This window comes from Eucyclogobius newberryi, unplaced genomic scaffold, assembly GCF_026437365.1.
Source record: "Eucyclogobius newberryi isolate DKJ021-1_F unplaced genomic scaffold, fEucNew1.0.hap1 SCAF_6, whole genome shotgun sequence".
NCBI classification, from domain to species: Eukaryota; Metazoa; Chordata; class Actinopteri; order Gobiiformes; family Gobiidae; genus Eucyclogobius; species Eucyclogobius newberryi.
Genome location: NW_027316278.1, coordinates 38,159,862 through 38,174,565, shown reverse-complemented (window position 1 = coordinate 38,174,565; position 14,704 = coordinate 38,159,862).

The following is a 14,704-nucleotide window of genomic DNA, read 5'->3' as shown; positions in this document are numbered from 1 at the left end:
CGGAGGAGCGCGGAGCGCGGGGCTCCATTCAGAGGCTCCGTGATCCGCCTTACAACCAGCTCTCACCTCCGCGTACAGCCCGTGGTCAGCGTGACACCGTGCTCTGCCCCGAGCAATCAGAGCAAACAGGAAGCTTCTGGAAGTGCCCGGGAGTCTGGTAAAATCAAGCCGAAAATAGACCCTCTCATGCCGGGTCTGAGCGGCGCTTAGAGCCCGGAGGAGCGCGGAGCGCGGGGCTCCATTCAGAGGCTCCGTGATCCGCCTTACAACCAGCTCTCACCTCCGCGTACAGCCCGTGGTCAGCGTGACACCGTGCTCTGCCCCGAGCAATCAGAGCAAACAGGAAGCTTCTGGAAGTGCCCGGGAGTCTGGTAAAATCAAGCCGAAAATAGACCCTCTCATGCCGGGTCTGAGCGGCGCTTAGAGCCCGGTGGAGCGCGGAGCGCGGGGCTCCATTCAGAGGCTCCGTGATCCGACGCTCACCTCCGCACCTCCGAACCATGACTTGACATTACGGCTGTGAAGGAGCCTTGGAAGCTGGATAAAACCAGAACGGGGCCCATCGATCGCGGTTCTCGTGTGCCCGTCAAACGAGCTCCTTGCCCGGTATCCGCACAACCAGGAAATGTACCTGTTTCGATTGCGAAAAACGTCATTCTCAAAAACCGCCCGCCCCTCCCTCCCAGCATTACCATTTTGCACATTCCGCGTGAGAGCAGCGTAAGAATTTCTCGGGAGCAGCGTGATTTAGCCCGGGAATTTTGAGCTGAACGCTTATTCCCACGAGCCCAAAAAACGACTAAGTCCAACGGTATATAGTGTACTATTGCCGAAAAACGACAGAGTCGCTCTGGTATAGTGTACTATTGCCGAAAAATGACAGAGTCTTTTCAGGTATAGTGTACTATTTCGGTTTTTACTCTAAGTCCCTCAGGGGCATATGGTGCTATACTATGATGGTCAGATCACCTCCAGGCCCCAGGGGAGTGCTTTTCTGGGGGCAAACAGTGCACTGATGATGGGGGATTATTTCATTTTGCTCATTTTGGTGTTTTTTCACATTTTAACCCATTTTCACCCCATTTGCTCACAACTTCATACTACGGCCCGGAAAAACGACAGAGTCGCTCGGGTATAGTGTACTATTGCCGAAAAATGACAGAGTCTTTTCAGGTATAGTGTACTATTTCGGTTTTTACTCTAAGTCCCTCAGGGGCATATGGTGCTATACTCTGATGGTCAGATCACCTCCAGGCCCCATTGGAGTGCTTTTCTGGGGGCAAACAGTGCACTGATGATGGGGGATTATTTCATTTTGCTCATTTTGGTGTTTTTTCACATTTTAACCCATTTTCACCCCTTTTGCTCACAACTTCATACTACGGCCCGGAAAAACGACAGAGTCCCTCGGGTATAGTGTACTATTGCCGAAAAACGACAGAGTCCCTCGGGTATAGTGTACTATTGCCGAAAAACGACAGAGTCCCTCGGGTATAGTGTACTATTGCCGAAAAACGACAGAGTCCCTCGGGTATAGTGTACTATTGCCGAAAAACGACAGAGTCCCTCGGGTATAGTGTACTATTGCCGAAAAACGACAGAGTCCCTCGGGTATAGTGTACTATTGGCTGGAAGCTCGGTTTTTTTTCTAAGACCAGCAGGGGTATATGGTACTATATTCTGGTGGTCAGATCACCTCCAGGCCCCAGGGGAGTGCTTTTCTGGGGGCAAACTGTGCACTGATGATGGGGGATTATTTCATTTTGCTCATTTTGGTGTTTTTTCACATTTTAACCCATTTTCACCCCTTTTGCTCACATCTTCAAACTCGGGCCCTGATTACAAGTTCTGACCAAATGATGACAAACACGGTATTTATTATGTATTTTTTTCATTTTTTTTATTTTTCCAACTTATACATCCATCATTGGTGCCAGGCAGGTTGTGGAGAAAGCAGTGAAGAAAGGAGAGAGCCATCACAGAAAAGATGTCCATCCAGGGTCAAGGTACCCTGCACTTTTACATATCCAAATGACAGCATTTAAAGTTTTTTAGCGTATGGTATCTCTCGTTGCATGGAACCGCACAGAGGCCAACGCCACACTGACGGCACCTGTACTTTGTTTGCTGCCTGCCTTTGGTACGAGAGCGGTCAGAGCACACGGCGCAGTCTGGACGTCCCTCTGCTTGACAAAGCCAATGACGCTCTGTGAGTCTCTGTGGCATTTCACCCTCCGGTCTTGAGCGCCTTTCTTGTTTTTTGGAGTGATCAGCCAGTAATGCATCAATAATCTTCTGAATGTAAACCTTTAAAGGTTTGTGTGGGCCTGGAGTGGATTTGGTGTATATGATGTGTGAGTTGACAATACTTATGCTTATAATGGCATTGAATATGCGATGATACCATTTCCGGGACCTGTGTGGAAAGAGGTATGTCTTCATCCTCTGGTCAGCAGTGTCCACTCCACCCATGTAGGCGTTGTACTGGTCGACACATACAGGTCTTTTGATGTCACGGAAGCCAGTGTCATCTGTCTTGGATCGGATCCTCCTCTGAACACAATCATTTCCATGGACTGTGGACAACATGGTGAGACGTTTAGTATCGTGCCAAGCACAAGCCAGGAGTTTTCCCTTTCTGCAAAAAACTGGGTCATCTCCTTTTTTCAGCTGTAAGACACTTTTACCAAGGCATTTTGGCATCCCCAACCTGGTAATCCTTACCGTCCCACACAGTCCAGTTTCCAAATCTGCTAATTCATTTGCAATTACAGGCGAGGTATAGTAACTGTCCATGTAAATCTCGTGTCCTTTGCCCGTAAAGGGAGAAACCAACTCACGGACAACTGCGTGTGTTGCACTGATGTTGCTTGCATTATTTTTGTACTGTCCAGTGTGCATTGACCAGCGCAAAACATACCCTGAACAGCTTTCACTCAGGGCATACACTCTATAGCCATATTTGTCAGGTTTATTCGGAGAGTAACATTTTAGTGAAGATCTCCCCTTGAAAGCTATTGTCATTTCATCTAAAGAAAGCTCCTTGATTGGACTGTAAACTGCTGCAAATTTGGGAATAATCAAATCTATTATTGGGCGGACTTTGAACAGTTTATCGTGCCCGGGCTCGCCTGTTCTCACATAATCATTATTGTTGACAAAATGAAAGAACGAAAGAATGATTTCAAATCTGTTTCTTGACATTACATTTCCAAATCCAGGCGTTTGTGTAAGCCAAAATGTTCCCCAGTAATCCTCGATTTCAGGTTTCTCAACAAGGCCCATGGAGAGATGCAAAGCGAAGAAAGCTTTCATTTCGGTGACTGATACATCATACCACTCAAGAAATCTTGAATGTGGCTTCAGAATCATAGGTGCCATACACTGATGTGCATATCTATTTGTCTCATCAGTAATGAAAGTCCAAAACTGATCGGTCAGAAAGAGTGACAGAATATCAAATGGATTAGCATCCGTCAGATCCATCTCTCCTGTGTAGCCAACTGGGTCTTCAAAAGGTTTGATCCATGCCTCAAATACCTCGACTTCTCTCAGCATGTCCCAGCTCTCATCCACCGGGCAAGTTTTACTGCAGCCACTGGTTCCACTGGTTCCTCGCCTCCGTCTGTCCTTTGCACCTGTCCGTTGTTTCGAAGTCCCTTCATCTCCACTTGGAAATCCATCGTCACTCTCGGGGAGATAATACCCTTCAGAGTCAGAATCTGCTGTAAATTGCATGCCACGTGTACTTCCTCCAGCCATTTTTTTCCTTACCGGATCTGCCCTGGATCATACCTGGCTAATAAAGGGAAGTTGCACCGAACCGACCAATGACTGAAGTGATTCATTTTCTACTATTATTTCATTAATTTCCTTGTACGGTAAAGTTGCATTTCTGCGACTTTGGCGCTTAAAGGGTTAGAATACAGAGTTGTTGGTTTCAATACCTTATCATCTGCTGCCATCTTCTGTATTTTTTGTAAATAAAGGTGGACAAAAATAAATAAATATTTGACAAACGCCAAGCCTAGCCCCAAGCCCCAAGGACTGATAACCCTTTAGGCGCCAGAGATTATGGATGAAATAGATGTATAAATAAAAAACTTCCTGAGATACAGAGAACTGAAGCCGGGGCACAGCTCTGGGTCGGCAGTGCCCCTGGAGGCCCGTAGAAGCTCCACACTCCAGTTGATTCTTGGATAAAAGGGTACCCAGCCGGTCTCGAACTCGCGTGAGGCGGAGCAGGGATCATCCACCCCGCACACGGCCAGACTTTGCCCGGCCAGGGAGCACCTTCTGCGGGTCGGAGGCTCCGGGTCGGAGCCCCTGGAGCCTGGAGCCCTCACCGGGCCCCGAACTCGGCTGCCGGAGGAAGTGCAGTGCCTCATGGATAAAAGGGCACCCAGCCGGTCTCGAACTCGCGTGAGGCGGAGCAGGGATCATCCACCCCGCACACGGCCAGACTTTGCCCGGCCAGGGAGCACCTTCTGCGGGTCGGAGGCTCCGGGTCGGAGCCCCTGGAGCCTGGAGCCCTCACCGGGCCCCGAACTCGGCTGCCGGAGGCAGTGCAGTGCCTCATGGATAAAAGGGCACCCAGCCGGTCTCGAACTCGCGTGAGGCGGAGCAGGGATCATCCACCCCGCACACGGCCAGACTTTGCCCGGCCAGGGAGCACCTTCTGCGGGTCGGAGGCTCCGGGTCGGAGCCCCTGGAGCCTGGAGCCCTCACCGGGCCCCGAACTCGGCTGCCGGAGGAAGTGCAGTGCCTCATGGATAAAAGGGCACCCAGCCGGTCTCGAACTCGCGTGAGGCGGAGCAGGGATCATCCACCCCGCACACGGCCAGACTTTGCCCGGCCAGGGAGCACCTTCTGCGGGTCGGAGGCTCCGGGTCGGAGCCCCTGGAGCCTGGAGCCCTCACCGGGCCCCGAACTCGGCTGCCGGAGGCAGTGCAGTGCCTCATGGATAAAAGGGCACCCAGCCGGTCTCGAACTCGCGTGAGGCGGGGCAGGGATCATCCACCCCGCACACGGCCAGACTTTGCCCGGCCAGGGAGCACCTTCTGCGGGTCGGAGGCTCCGGGTCGGAGCCCCTGGAGCCTGGAGCCCTCACCGGGCCCCGAACTCGGCTGCCGGAGGAAGTGCAGTGCCTCATGGATAAAAGGGCACCCAGCCGGTCTCGAACTCGCGTGAGGCGGAGCAGGGATCATCCACCCCGCACACGGCCAGACTTTGCCCGGCCAGGGAGCACCTTCTGCGGGTCGGAGGCTCCGGGTCGGAGCCCCTGGAGCCTGGAGCCCACACCGGGCCCCGAACTCGGCTGCCGGAGGCAGTGCAGTGCCTCATGGATAAAAGGGCACCCAGCCGGTCTCGAACTCGCGTGAGGCGGAGCAGGGATCATCCACCCCGCACACGACCAGACTTTGCCCGGGGAAGGGCCACTCTGGCTGGGCATGGCCCCCACTGAGCACCCCCTGGAACCCCTGGAGCCCCCGGAGCACCTCCAGAGCCACCCCCACTCCTCCAGACTCTGCCCGGGGAAGGGCCACTCTGGCTGGGCATGGCCTCCGCCGAGCACCCCCTGGAGCCCCCGGAGCACCTCCAGAGCCACCCCCCACTCCTCCAGACTCTGCCCGGGGAAGGGACACTCTGGCTGGGCATGGCCTCCACTGAGCACCCCCTGAAGCCCCCGGAGCACCTCCAGAGCCACCCCCCACTCTCCCCAGACTATGCCCGGGGAAGGGCCACTCTGGCTGGGCATGGCCTCCACTGAGCACCCCCTGGAGCCCCCGGAGCACCTCCAGAGCCACCCCCCACTCTCCCCAGACTATGCCCGGGGAAGGGCCACTCTGGCTGGGCCTGGCCTCCGCCGAGCACCCCCTGGAACCCCTGGAGCCCCTCCAGAGCCACCCCCCACTCCTCCAGACTCACCCCGGGGAAGGGCCACTCTGGCTGGGCATGGCCTCCGCCGAGCACCCCCCTGGAACCCCTGGAGCCCCTCCAGAGCCACCCCCCACTCCTCCAGACTCACCCCGGGGAAGGGCAACTCTGGCTGGGCATGGCCTCCGCTGAGCACCCCCTGGAACCCCTGGAGCCCCCGGAGCACCTCCAGAGCCACCCCCCACTCCTCCAGACTCTGCCCGGGGAAGGGCCACTCTGGCTGGGCATGGCCTCCACTGAGCACCCCCTGGAGCCCCCGGAGCACCTCCAGAGCCACCCCCCACTCTCCCCAGACTATGCCCGGGGAAGGGCCACTCTGGCTGGGCATGGCCTCCGCCGAGCACCCCCTGGAACCCCTGGAGCCCCCGGAGCACCTCCAGAGCCACCCCCCACTCCTCCAGACTCTGCCCGGGGAAGGGCCACTCTGGCTGGGCATGGCCTCCACTGAGCACCCCCTGGAGCCCCCGGAGCACCTCCAGAGCCACCCCCCACTCTCCCCAGACTATGCCCGGGGAAGGGCCACTCTGGCTGGGCATGGCCTCCGCCGAGCACCCCCTGGAGCCCCCGGAGCACCTCCAGAGCCACCCCCCACTCCTCCAGACTCTGCCCGGGGAAGGGACACTCTGGCTGGGCATGGCCTCCACTGAGCACCCCCTGGAGCCCCCGGAGCACCTCCAGAGCCACCCCCCACTCTCCCCAGACTATGCCCGGGGAAGGGCCACTCTGGCTGGGCATGGCCTCCGCCGAGCACCCCCTGGAGCCCCCGGAGCACCTCCAGAGCCACCCCCCACTCCTCCAGACTCTGCCCGGGGAAGGGACACTCTGGCTGGGCATGGCCTCCACTGAGCACCCCCTGAAGCCCCCGGAGCACCTCCAGAGCCACCCCCCACTCTCCCCAGACTATGCCCGGGGAAGGGCCACTCTGGCTGGGCATGGCCTCCACTGAGCACCCCCTGGAGCCCCCGGAGCACCTCCAGAGCCACCCCCCACTCTCCCCAGACTATGCCCGGGGAAGGGCCACTCTGGCTGGGCATGGCCTCCGCCGAGCACCCCCTGGAACCCCTGGAGCCCCCGGAGCACCTCCAGAGCCACCCCCCACTCCTCCAGACTCTGCCCGGGGAAGGGCCACTCTGGCTGGGCATGGCCTCCACCGAGCACCCCCTGGAACCCCTGGAGCCCCCGGAGCACCTCCAGAGCCACCCCCCACTCCTCCAGACTCTGCACGGGGAAGGGACACTCTGGCTGGGCATGGCCTCCACTGAGCACCCCCTGGAGCCCCCGGAGCACCTCCAGAGCCACCCCCCACTCTCCCCAGACTATGCCCGGGGAAGGGCCACTCTGGCTGGGCATGGCCTCCGCCGAGCACCCCCTGGAACCCCTGGAGCCCCTCCAGAGCCACCCCCCACTCCTCCAGACTCACCCCGGGGAAGGGCAACTCTGGCTGGGCATGGCCCCCACTGAGCACCCCCTGGAACCCCTGGAGCCCCCGGAGCACCTCCAGAGCCACCCCCCACTCTCCCCAGATTCTGCCCGGGGAAGGGCCACTCTGGCTGGGCATGGCCTCCGCCGAGCACCCCCTGGAACCCCTGGAGCCCCTCCAGAGCCACCCCGCATTCCCCCAAACTCAGTCTGGGGACGGGCCACTCTTCCCCGGGTTGCAGGCTCTGGGACTCCGGGGATGACCACCGGGGACCAGGCCCTCCCTTCGAACCCGGGGACCCACACTTAAGCACCCCCACACGGGCTACACACCCTTGTTTCAGCCCCCTGGAGGTCCGTGCCCTTGGTACTATACCATGGAAGTCCGTGCCCTTGGTACTCCGACTGGAGTACCAAGGGAACGGCCCAGCACTCACCACAGAGGCTCGCGCCGGCCCCGGCCCACCTTTCGTCCCCGGGTACCCACACTTAAGCACCCCAACACGAGCTACACACCCTTGGTGCAGCCCCCTGGAAGTCCGTGCCCTTGGTACTCTGAGCCACTTTAAAAGATAAAAAGCACCAGGACCCCAAGGCCCTGGCTCCCCTGTCCCCTACACCACACTTGGAGGCAGGGCCCTTGCCCTCCACTGGCTGCCCCCGCGCCCAATGTACTCCATAACCGAAGAAGAGAGGGGGACCCGGAGGCCGGCCTACTAGGGTAACAGGTTTAATTTAGAGCCGGGGCTCTGGACCACAAATGCCAACAACCCCGCAGTGCGCAGGAGCCTTCGAAGCTGGATGAAACCAGAACGGGGCCCTACGATGGCGGTGACCAGCCAGTTGATAGCAAAGTGAGCCCTGGACAGGAGCTGCATTTGACAAACTCAGAGACGAGGAAGGGACCGGAGTCGGACCAAATATATCATCTGGCGCTGTGTCCAGCGTGAGGGTGAGCCAGCGCAAATCAGGACCACAAATGCCAACAACCCCGCAGTGCGCAGGAGCCTTCGAAGCTGGATGAAACCAGAACGGGGCCCTACGATGGCGGTGACCAGCCAGTTGATAGCAAAGTGAGCCCTGGACAGGCGCTGCATTTGACAAACTCAGAGACGAGGAAGGGACCGGAGTCGGACCAAATATATCATCTGGCGCTGTGTCCAGCGTAAGGGTGAGCCAGCGCAAATCAGGACCACAAATGCCAACAACCCCGCAGTGCGCAGGAGCCTTCGAAGCTGGATGAAACCAGAACGGGGCCCTACGATGGCGGTGACCAGCCAGTTGATAGCAAAGTGAGCCCTGGACAGGAGCTGCATTTGACAAACTCAGAGACGAGGAAGGGACCGGAGTCGGACCAAATATATCATCTGGCGCTGTGTCCAGCGTAAGGGTGAGCCAGCGCAAATCAGGACCACAAATGCCAACAACCCCGCAGTGCGCAGGAGCCTTCGAAGCTGGATGAAACCAGAACGGGGCCCTACGATGGCGGTGACCAGCCAGTTGATAGCAAAGTGAGCCCTGGACAGGCGCTGCATTTGACAAACTCAGAGACGAGGAAGGGACCGGAGTCGGACCAAATATATCATCTGGCGCTGTGTCCAGCGTAAGGGTGAGCCAGCGCAAATCAGGACCACAAATGCCAACAACCCCGCAGTGCGCAGGAGCCTTCGAAGCTGGATGAAACCAGAACGGGGCCCTACGATGGCGGTGACCAGCCAGTTGATAGCAAAGTGAGCCCTGGACAGGCGCTGCATTTGACAAACTCAGAGACGAGGAAGGGACCGGAGTCGGACCAAAAATATGCGCCGGCCCTGCCCCCCGCCCCGCGCAGAGCCATCGGACACGTTGAGGCTGAAGGGGACTGGCGCAGAGCCCTTGGGCCCAGGGGCTAAGCGCAGCCATCATCCTTCAAGCCGCGCCTCCTGCTGCGCGGGGGTGAGTGACAATGGGCTCGGACTGTGGTTCCGTCGGACGCGTTGAGGCTGAAGGAGACTGGCGCAGAGCCCCTGTAACAGGGGCTAAGCGCAGCCATCATCCTCCAAGCCGCGCGTCCTTCAGTGCGGGGGTGAGTGACAGTGGGCCTGGACTGTTGTTCCACCGGACGCGTTGAGGCTGAAGGGGACTGGTGCAGAGCCCCTGTGCCAGGGGCTAAGCGCAGCCATCATCCTCCAAGCCGCGCGTCCTTCTGCGCAGGGGTGAGTGACAGTGGACCCGGACTGTGTTCCCACCGGACGCGTTGAGGCTGAAGGGGACTGGCTCAGAGCCCCTGGCACAGGGGCTAAGCACAGCCATCATCCTTCAAGCCGCGCGTCCTTCAGTGCGGGGGTGAGTGACAGAGGGCCTGGACTGTTGTTCCACCGGACGCGTTGAGGCTGAAGGGGACTGGTGCAGAGCCCCTGTGCCCGGGGCTAAGCGCAGCCATCATCCTCCAAGCCGCGCGTCCTTCTGCGCAGGGGTGAGTGACAATGGACCCGGACTGTGTTCCCACCGGACGCGTTGAGGCTGAAGGGGACTGGCTCAGAGCCCCTGGCACAGGGGCTAAGCGCAGCCATCATCCTCCAAGCCGCGCGTCCTTCAGTGCGGGGGTGAGTGACAGTGGGCCTGGACTGTTGTTCCACCGGACGCGTTGAGGCTGAAGGGGACTGGTGCAGAGCCCCTGTGCCAGGGGCTAAGCGCAGCCATCATCCTCCAAGTCGCGCGTCCTTCTGCGCAGGGGTGAGTGACAGTGGACCCGGACTGTGTTCCCACCGGACGCGTTGAGGCTGAAGGGGACTGGCTCAGAGCCCCTGGCACAGGGGCTAAGCACAGCCATCATCCTTCAAGCCGCGCGTCCTTCAGTGCGGGGGTGAGTGACAGAGGGCCTGGACTGTTGTTCCACCGGACGCGTTGAGGCTGAAGGGGACTGGTGCAGAGCCCCTGTGCCAGGAGCTAAGCGCAGCCATCATCCTCCAAGCCGCGCGTCCTTCTGCGCAGGGGTGAGTGACAATGGACCCGGACTGTGTTCCCACCGGACGCGTTGAGGCTGAAGGGGACTGGCTCAGAGCCCCTGGCACAGGGGCTAAGCGCAGCCATCATCCTTCAAGCCGCGCGTCCTTCAGTGCGGGGGTGAGTGACGGTCCCATCTCCGGAGACAAGGGGCCAGGCGCGGGGGAAGCCAGTCAGACTGAAGCCCCGCGCCTGGTGGGACCTCTGTCTCGGCCTCGCTTCCAACGTGTCCGGCGTGAGGTTAGCCGGAGCAAACCACAGCCGCAAAATGTAAACAAACCCGCAGTGCGCAGGAGCCTTCGAAGCTGGATAAAACCAGAACGGGGCCCTACGATGGCGGGTCTTGAGTGCCAATAGACCAAGCTCCTTGTCTGGTATACATAGAACCATGATTTGTACCATTTTCATGGTTGATTCACGGATGATCCCTGCTCCGCCTCACGCGAGTTGGACGGCTGGGTGCCTTTTATCCATGAGGCACTGCACTGCCTCCGGCAGCCGAGTTCGGGGCCCGGTGAGGGCTCCAGGCTCCAGGGGCTCCGACCCGGAGCCTCCGACCCGCAGAAGGTTCTCCCTGGCCGGGCAAAGTCTGGCCGTATGCGGGGTGGATGGCCCTGGGTCTGGGCGGCGCTAAGATCACGGAGCGGGTCACCTCCGCGTACAGCCCGTGGTCAGCGTGACACCGTGCTCTGCCCCGAGCAATCAGAGCAAACAGGAAGCTTCTGGAAGTGCCCGGGAGTCTGGTAAAATCAAGCCGAAAATAGACCCTCTCATGCCGGGTCTGAGCGGCACTTAGAGCCCGGAGGAGCGCGGAGCGCGGGGCTCCATTCAGAGGCTCCGTGATCCGCCTTACAACCAGCTCTCACCTCCGCGTACAGCCCGTGGTCAGCGTGACACCGTGCTCTGCCCCGAGCAATCAGAGCAAACAGGAAGCTTCTGGAAGTGCCCGGGAGTCTGGTAAAATCAAGCCGAAAATAGACCCTCTCATGCCGGGTCTGAGCGGCGCTTAGAGCCCGGAGGAGCGCGGAGCGCGGGGCTCCATTCAGAGGCTCCGTGATCCGCCTTACAACCAGCTCTCACCTCCGCGTACAGCCCGTGGTCAGCGTGACACCGTGCTCTGCCCCGAGCAATCAGAGCAAACAGGAAGCTTCTGGAAGTGCCCGGGAGTCTGGTAAAATCAAGCCGAAAATAGACCCTCTCATGCCGGGTCTGAGCGGCGCTTAGAGCCCGGTGGAGCGCGGAGCGCGGGGCTCCATTCAGAGGCTCCGTGATCCGCCTTACAACCAGCTCTCACCTCCGCGTACAGCCCGTGGTCAGCGTGACACCGTGCTCTGCCCCGAGCAATCAGAGCAAACAGGAAGCTTCTGGAAGTGCCCGGGAGTCTGGTAAAATCAAGCCGAAAATAGACCCTCTCATGCCGGGTCTGAGCGGCGCTTAGAGCCCGGTGGAGCGCGGAGCGCGGGGCTCCATTCAGAGGCTCCGTGATCCGACGCTCACCTCCGCACCTCCGAACCATGACTTGACATTACGGCTGTGAAGGAGCCTTGGAAGCTGGATAAAACCAGAACGGGGCCCATCGATCGCGGTTCTCGTGTGCCCGTCAAACGAGCTCCTTGCCCGGTATCCGCACAACCAGGAAATGTACCTGTTTCGATTGCGAAAAACGTCATTCTCAAAAACCGCCCGCCCCTCCCTCCCAGCATTACCATTTTGCACATTCCGCGTGAGAGCAGCGTAAGAATTTCTCGGGAGCAGCGTGATTTAGCCCGGGAATTTTGAGCTGAACGCTTATTCCCACGAGCCCAAAAAACGACTAAGTCCAACGGTATATAGTGTACTATTGCCGAAAAACGACAGAGTCGCTCTGGTATAGTGTACTATTGCCGAAAAATGACAGAGTCTTTTCAGGTATAGTGTACTATTTCGGTTTTTACTCTAAGTCCCTCAGGGGCATATGGTGCTATACTATGATGGTCAGATCACCTCCAGGCCCCAGGGGAGTGCTTTTCTGGGGGCAAACAGTGCACTGATGATGGGGGATTATTTCATTTTGCTCATTTTGGTGTTTTTTCACATTTTAACCCATTTTCACCCCTTTTGCTCACAACTTCATACTACGGCCCGGAAAAACGACAGAGTCCCTCGGGTATAGTGTACTATTGCCGAAAAACGACAGAGTCCCTCGGGTATAGTGTACTATTGCCGAAAAACGACAGAGTCCCTCGGGTATAGTGTACTATTGCCGAAAAACGACAGAGTCCCTCGGGTATAGTGTACTATTGCCGAAAAACGACAGAGTCCCTCGGGTATAGTGTACTATTGCCGAAAAACGACAGAGTCCCTCGGGTATAGTGTACTATTGGCTGGAAGCTCGGTTTTTTTTCTAAGACCAGCAGGGGTATATGGTACTATATTCTGGTGGTCAGATCACCTCCAGGCCCCAGGGGAGTGCTTTTCTGGGGGCAAACTGTGCACTGATGATGGGGGATTATTTCATTTTGCTCATTTTGGTGTTTTTTCACATTTTAACCCATTTTCACCCCTTTTGCTCACATCTTCAAACTCGGGCCCTGATTACAAGTTCTGACCAAATGATGACAAACACGGTATTTATTATGTATTTTTTTCATTTTTTTTATTTTTCCAACTTATACATCCATCATTGGTGCCAGGCAGGTTGTGGAGAAAGCAGTGAAGAAAGGAGAGAGCCATCACAGAAAAGATGTCCATCCAGGGTCAAGGTACCCTGCACTTTTACATATCCAAATGACAGCATTTAAAGTTTTTTAGCGTATGGTATCTCTCGTTGCATGGAACCGCACAGAGGCCAACGCCACACTGACGGCACCTGTACTTTGTTTGCCGCCTGCCTTTGGTACGAGAGCGGTCAGAGCACACGGCGCAGTCTGGACGTCCCTCTGCTTGACAAAGCCAATGACGCTCTGTGAGTCTCTGTGGCATTTCACCCTCCGGTCTTGAGCGCCTTTCTTGTTTTTTGGAGTGATCAGCCAGTAATGCATCAATAATCTTCTGAATGTAAACCTTTAAAGGTTTGTGTGGGCCTGGAGTGGATTTGGTGTATATGATGTGTGAGTTGACAATACTTATGCTTATAATGGCATTGAATATGCGATGATACCATTTCCGGGACCTGTGTGGAAAGCGGTATGTCTTCATCCTCTGGTCAGCAGTGTCCACTCCACCCATGTAGGCGTTGTACTGGTCGACACATACAGGTCTTTTGATGTCACGGAAGCCAGTGTCATCTGTCTTGGATCGGATCCTCCTCTGAACACAATCATTTCCATGGACTGTGGACAACATGGTGAGACGTTTAGTATCGTGCCAAGCACAAGCCAGGAGTTTTCCCTTTCTGCAAAAAACTGGGTCATCTCCTTTTTTCAGCTGTAAGACACTTTTACCAAGGCATTTTGGCATCCCCAACCTGGTAATCCTTACCGTCCCACACAGTCCAGTTTCCAAATCTGCTAATTCATTTGCAATTACAGGCGAGGTATAGTAACTGTCCATGTAAATCTCGTGTCCTTTGCCCGTAAAGGGAGAAACCAACTCACGGACAACTGCGTGTGTTGCACTGATGTTGCTTGCATTATTTTTGTACTGTCCAGTGTGCATTGACCAGCGCAAAACATACCCTGAACAGCTTTCACTCAGGGCATACACTCTATAGCCATATTTGTCAGGTTTATTCGGAGAGTAACATTTTAGTGAAGATCTCCCCTTGAAAGCTATTGTCATTTCATCTAAAGAAAGCTCCTTGATTGGACTGTAAACTGCTGCAAATTTGGGAATAATCAAATCTATTATTGGGCGGACTTTGAACAGTTTATCGTGCCCGGGCTCGCCTGTTCTCACATAATCATTATTGTTGACAAAATGAAAGAACGAAAGAATGATTTCAAATCTGTTTCTTGACATTACATTTCCAAATCCAGGCGTTTGTGTAAGCCAAAATGTTCCCCAGTAATCCTCGATTTCAGGTTTCTCAACAAGGCCCATGGAGAGATGCAAAGCGAAGAAAGCTTTCATTTCGGTGACTGATACATCATACCACTCAAGAAATCTTGAATGTGGCTTCAGAATCATAGGTGCCATACACTGATGTGCATATCTATTTGTCTCATCAGTAATGAAAGTCCAAAACTGATCGGTCAGAAAGAGTGACAGAATATCAAATGGATTAGCATCCGTCAGATCCATCTCTCCTGTGTAGCCAACTGGGTCTTCAAAAGGTTTGATCCATGCCTCAAATACCTCGACCTCTCTCAGCATGTCCCAGCTCTCATCCACCGGGCAAGTTTTACTGCAGCCACTGGTTCCACTGGTTCCTCGCCTCCGTCTG